The sequence below is a fragment of the Balaenoptera borealis genome (assembly GCF_965194805.1).
Source record: "Balaenoptera borealis genome assembly, chromosome: 17".
Lineage (NCBI taxonomy): Eukaryota > Metazoa > Chordata > Mammalia > Artiodactyla > Balaenopteridae > Balaenoptera > Balaenoptera borealis.
The window spans coordinates 58,897,392-58,904,085 of NC_138876.1; the positions used below are offsets into that span (position 1 = coordinate 58,897,392).

General features: G+C 41.2%; 1 long non-coding RNA gene across 2 annotated transcripts in view; it reads right to left on the reverse strand.

Moving 5' to 3' along the window:
• Positions 1-6,205, reverse strand: part of LOC309614823 — a 29,988-nt gene extending 23,783 nt beyond the window's left edge. For both annotated transcript variants that reach the window (XR_014236389.1, XR_014236390.1), the window contains exons 1-2: positions 2,905-6,205; positions 1,608-1,689 (exon numbers count right to left, since the gene is read on the reverse strand). This is a non-coding gene — a long non-coding RNA (uncharacterized lncRNA). The remainder of the gene's footprint in view (positions 1-1,607; positions 1,690-2,904) is intronic.
• Between the last annotated feature and the right edge of the window lie 489 nt (positions 6,206-6,694).

The window sequence follows — 6,694 nt, forward strand, 5'->3', positions numbered from 1 at the left end:
ACACTTCTTTCAAGAAACCTATCTCTTCAAAGTAAGAAGTGAAACCCCAGGGTTGAGTTACACACGGTTGTACGTGATTGAATGCTTGTGGTTTGCTGCTTATCTGAGTCATTTGTCCTTCCATACTTCCCCACCAACTTTCTTACTGGCACGCAGATAAGATTAAACTTGTTGTATTCAGTAGAAAAAAAAATCCCATACTTATTATGACAACTTCATAAAAACTGGCTCATGGGTATTTTTCTTAGTTGCTCCCATTTTACTGACATTTTATGATGCATAATAACTAACAATAGCAAACGCTTATAGTGGCAGCACGTTAAAAAAGAAAAAAATAGCTGCCACATGCCCAGCCAGACAATTCTGCTAAGGCAATTGCATTTCTGAAACACACGGTGCCAACGATCAGATCTTTTGGTGAAACCATTATGAATTTAGTAGCTAGTCTCATAGGAGTTTCTGAAGAATTATTCTCTGAAAGTTTTCTGGAATTATTTTCCCTGTGTCTTTTCAGCCTTTTAATTAGCACTGAGTTATGGTCTCTAGTCTAGAAATAGGGGACTCCTTGAGAAAGCTCATTGGTCCTTACTGCATCTTTACAGTATTTCCCAGTGCGGTATCAATATCCCAGTCCTTGACATGCCCAAGGCAAGTTGTGTTGAGTAATGTGTCCTAAAGGCTGTGGTCATGAGACTTCTCTGTAAGGGTTTATATACACCATGCAAGAGATTTTCCAATATTTAGCACTTCCATGGAGTGAGCCTAGAAGCTATTAAAATTACTGGGGATATCAACTGAAAAAAAATGCATAACCTAAAAGCTGAGAATTATGTTTTATTCAGTGGATTTTCTGAGGACTTAAGCCCAGAAGACAGCCTCTCAGATAGCTCTGAGGGACTGTTCCAAAGAGGGAAGGGAGGAGCCAGGATATACAGGAGTTTTTACAACAAAAACCAGGTTGTTGGAACATCAGATGATTACTGTTAATTAAAGAAAACCCAGACATCTCAAGTTAATGAATTTAGAGCTTTTCTATGTACAGGAAGATGCAAGAGTCTGGGCTCACTGAAACAATTCCTTTGGCACCTTAACTATCTAGGGCCAGTATCTTGTTCTTTCCCATCCTGAATGCCCTCGGGGTGCACTGTTGAGGCAGTGGCTGATGACTTGGTGACTGGCAGCCTGTTTGTCTCCACCCTGAGTTTCTTCAGAGCTCACCGTTGGGGCGGTTATAGTGGGTGGGGGCTTGATGGCTGCAACATCCTTTGTTTACTGATATGGCAAGTGACATTTTTCATCCACAGGAACCTCTGCTTAGAGAATGAGAGAATCAGAATTCTTAGTCTTTCAGAATACTGAGAACGTAGAAATGGTTGTGTTTGAGATGCCACGTGTAAACTGTTAAGGGAGAAGCATTCTCCTGGGACAGAATGAAAAAGAAAAGTCAAGAGAGATAGATAGACACAGAAACACAGAGCAAGAGAGAGAGACAGGCACAGAGAGAAACAGAGAGAGAGCTTTCCCTCCAGTGAGCAAGAAGTTAGAGTAGGGCTAGGAAGCAGGGCAGAGAGGATGGCAGCACTGGACCAGTGTTTTCCCATTCTTACTTCATTGTCCTGTTTCTCTGTCACAGCACTTCTTCGTGTTATTTGCTGCGTCATCTTCTGTGAAGTAACGTGGTTCTTCAACCTGAACACGAACCCGTGCAGAGGGAAGGGAGCAGTGGAAGAGCCGCTCTCTTAGCTGCTCAAAGCACTCCTTTTCCAGAGTAAAGGGAATGTTATTTTCTGAATATTCATTTTTTGAGATTATTTCTATTTAATGATTTCCAGAACAGATTTGAACTAGTTGGTTATCGTGTGATGGTCTAAATACCATTCTCCCAAGGGAAAATGCAGGTACATTCAGGTGAACTTTGCTTATATAGCAAAGGCAATCATTCCAATAGTTCAAGTTCAGAGATATGAGATGATAGTAACTGGAGTCTTTTTCCTTTCCTCTTTTCTTTCTTTTTTTTTTTTTTGAATAAATGTAAATTCAGATGTAAAGATAATAATCTATTGCATAATTCAACAGCACATATTAAATATTAATGATATTCTACAGGTATTTAACACTTCTTATCTAATAACCCCAAAATGCTTGCTTTTAGCTATCACAACATATATTTTCTGTTAGCCTAATAGATTACAGAGGCATTTCCAATTCAAAGGTGTAAAGATGACAACTCTTAAGGAACAATGTTAGGTCCCACTCTATCTCTTTGATGTTATGAGGAAACTTCCTGCTTCAGACTGGCAGAAGGTCACCAAGAGGGCCAGGAGTAGAGGAAGAAACCATGGTTTCAGTTTCTGAACTCTCATCCATAATGCCCTCCCCAGTCAGTGAAGCTCTGGGGTTCCCCATCCCTCTGCATATACAAATTCTTTGGCACACTTTCCGAGAAACAAATTGATAGCTAAGGAAGATTTAGACCCTGACACCCACAGAAGGCAGGGGCTGTTTTAGCACATGCTGCACAGGACTAAGAGTATCTCCTGCCGTCATATCTGCATACCTTGAAATTGAATTTTAAAAGGTCAGAATCTAGATATATAAACATTTAAAAATATTATCCCCTAAGTTATTTGGTTAGCTTCTAACGCGTGTTAATCTCCTTCTGTTTTATCTGTAGTTGTGGGAGGTCTATGCCCAGAGCCTACAGAGAGCCTTTGTCAGGGAGGCTCTGCGCTGTCAGCAGGGGGGGTGGGGCTCTGCCTGGGCCCTGGCTGGGCTGGCAGCGCTGGGGTGCAGTCAGCAACTGGCTCTTGTCCCGATCAGGCCACTTCTCAGCCTTGCTATTGGCCCAGAGAACAACTTTCTGCTGCCATGGGACAAGCCCGTGTCCTGCTGGCTGGTGGATACCTGGTGTTGCTTCCATTTGCCATCCAATTCAGTCATCATCACACCACTTCTACAGTCTGGACACCTCAGCACATTCCTGGAAAAAAATGAATAAATGTAAAAGATCATAAAGGATTTATTTGTATAGCTCTCAAGCCCATCAAAAAAAAAAAAAAAAGAAAGAAAGAAAAGAAAAAAAGAAAACCTACTAAAAGCCATAGTATTTGCACTCAGTCAGGGAGAAAGAGAGTTAAAGAACAAATCACTTCCCTTTAGGAGTATTTGCTGTGTTCAAAGATAATTAAGAAAGCAGCCAGACCTCTTGGAAGCTGATGCTTTCTGAAATAGAGAATTTCCAAATGCAAAGTGTTCCTGATGGCAAGATTAATTTCTTCTTGTGCCCCTGTGCATTCTTGATGTGGCATATATCCTGGGAAAGGCCTAGGTCAAACTCAGAAGCTGAAGCTTGCCAAAGGATACGTCAGTATGTCCTGCTTTACCGTTTCCCATTCTCTCCAGACTTCGGAAAGAAAAGAATGCAGCTTTTTTTTATCCATTACCAGCCTTACAGAAGAATAATAGTTTATTTGGGACAATCATGTCGTCCCCCCTTTAAATCCATAGACGTCTAATCCAGTGCACATGCAGGGTAGAGATAAATTCATCTCTCAGTGCTGAATGTCTTTCTGAAATAACCCAGAGGAGTGGTAACCTGGGCCCAAAGAAAAAAAATAATCTTTTTTGTAATAAAGTGATTATATCTAAAGAGTGTTATTCCAATATAATATTTCAACGCTACCCCAGATCCTATTTGCTCTGACTGTGGAGGGGATTCAGGACGGAGAGAAATAGGATCCTGGCCCTAGGTAAGGTGCATACTGCTAGAGGACTGATTCCAAAGAGCCCAGACTCTTGCATCTTCCCATACAAGAAAAGTGCTAAGTTCATTAACTTGAGATGCCTGTTTTTTCTTTAATTAACAGTCATCTTTTGATGTTCCAACTATCTGGTTTTTGTTGCAAAAGCTCCTCTATATGCTGGCTTCTCCCTTACCCCTTCAGAGCAGTCCCTCAGAGCTATCGGAGAGGCTGTCCTCTGGGCATAAGACCTCAGAAAGTCTTCTGAATAAAACATAATTCTCAACTTTTGGGTTGTCCTTTTTTATTCAGCCGACATGACTCTCTAGACAGCTGTCAGCTGGTCAGCTTCAGGCACTGGGCCCGGACCTCTGGATCCCCCTCTAAGAGGTCAATTCCTGCCATCTTATCTGAGTTCCTGGGTGTGGCGGGGAGGAGAAGAGCATCTGTGCAGTCCCGTGTACACCGAAACCTTCACAGGTGATGACCTGATACACCCCTTCCTCCTTTCCTGTCCCCCACCCTCTCCTCTCTTCCTCCTTCTCTAACCCTTCCCTTCACTGGCAGCTTTCCCCAAAAGATATGCAGAACAGTTGACTTCAATGTTGCTGTTACTACCCCGCAAGTATTTTAGATAATTTCTAGTTATGAATAAAAAAGGTAATGGCTGGAGCTGAAAGGCAAATTGGGGGATAATTGTAATTTTAGTCAGCAGTACCATGTGGTGGTGACATCTGGACTTTAGAATCAGCCTGAGTCCAAATTCTCCCCTCACTATTACTCGACTTTCATGGGAACTTCCACAGCCTCAGCTTCCTCATGTGTAAAATGAGAATAATTCAAAAATTAAATGAGATAACATATGTAAAGATCTCATTATGTTTCTGGCACATAATATCTGTTTAATAAATGTTAGCTATTATTGTTAATTCCAAACCTATAACACCTCCTTACCAGTGATGTCATATTTAAAGGCCAAAAAATTAATAACAGTAGCAAAATCCCCAACAAGTTTTGGAAAACTGAGATTGAAATGGAAGAAATAAAACCTCTGAATGCAATAAATGTGTTACGGAGTATATGACAAAGCCAATACTTTTCTATGAAAGGATTTTATACTTCGTAGTAAACTTGAAACTAGGAACTTAGTAGAATTAGTAAAGGTCAGACTTCTGGACAAAATATCTGCTTCCCTGGGCATTGTCTTGAGTCTAGTAAAATTACTGACCTTCTCCCAAACCAAGCTGTTCCTGTATATGAAACAGTGTTGAACATGGTTTCTGGTCTCCAGAAAAAGATACTACAAACTGCAAAGTATTACTCTTGATTAATAACAAGCATCCTCTCTGTTGAATTGTGTCCCCCTAAAAGATATGTTTAAACCGTAACCCCCAGTACCTCAGAATGTGGCCTCATTTGGCAATAATGTCTTTACAAAGATAGATTAAAATAAGGTCATTAGGGTGGGCCTTAATCCGATAAAACTTGTATACTTATATAAAGAGGAAATTTGGATAAAGAGACAGGCACACAGAGCGAATGCCACTTGAACGTGAAGGCAGAGATCCAGGTGATGCATCTACAAGCCAAGGAAAGCCAGAAATTACCAGTAAACCAGCAGAAGCTGGGACAGAAAGAAGCAAGTAACAGATTCGCCCTCTGAGCCCTCAGAAGGAACTAACTCTGCCAAAAACCTTGATCTTGACTTTCTAGCCTCCAGAACTGTGAGAAAAGAAATTTCAGCTGCTTAAACCACTTAGTTCGTAGTACTTTGTCATAGCAGCCTTAGAAAACTAATACATAAACACAATGATCACAGCCATGACTATATTAAAATTCCACAGATCATATTGAAAATTATATTGAAGAATCACAGCTCCCCAGGCCTAACAAACAAATACATGCCCTTAAAATTCCTCTTGTTTTCCTAAACTATTGCAGCTGCTACACTGGCAGCAGCCTCAACCTGTCTTGTTGCCCCTGCATTATTGATTGCTATTTCATATTCTCTCAGGCACCCATTACCTCTTCTGTTGTGATTGTTTTCTGTTTGTTTTTCACCCCGTTATGTCTTTAAAATGATTGGCATGCAGCCTTATTTTGTATTCTAATATTTAAGACTGAGAGTCAACTCAGTCTGGAAAGCAAGTGGGGGGCTCAGCTTAAAGCAACACACTTAGCTCCAAGCATCCATGAGGGCTGTAAAGCCTCCCAGAAGCACTGGGTTGTTTGTGTCTGTGGAGTTAGGTTAATTATAACCTAGTGTTCTATCTACACCATCCCTCAGACTTCCTTTCACCTTGATCATGATTTTAGCTGCTAACATGACTCATCTATCTGGTCTTTTCTCCAGTAAGAAGATGAGTATTACAGAAGACGTTTGCCATTCTTTGGCTCTCCAGCATCCAACAACTCACTCCAATCAACACCCTAATACAGGAGTCCCCAACCCCCAGGCTACAGACTGTTACCGGGTGAGCGAGCAAAGCTTCATCTGTATTTTCAGCCACTCCCCATCACTCGCATTACCGCCTGAGCTCCACTGCCTGTCAGATCAGCGGCAGCATTAGATTCTCATAGGAGCTTGAATCCTACTGTGAACTGTGCACACGAGGGATATATGTTGCGTGCTCCTTATGAGAATCTAATGCCTGATGATCTGAGGTGGAGCTGAGGCAGTGATGCTAGCCCCGGGGAGTGGCTGCAAATACAGATTATCATTAGTAGAGAGGTTTGACTGCACAGAGACCATAATAAACCAATTGCTTGTAGAATCATATCAAAACCCTATCCGTGAGTAGTAAGAGAAAACAAGCTCAGGGCTCCTACTGATTCTGCATTATGGTGAGTTGTAAAATTATTTCATTATATATTACAATGCAATAATAATAGAAATAAAGTGCATAATAAATGTAATGTGCTTGAATCATCCCCAAACCATCAACCGTCCCCCC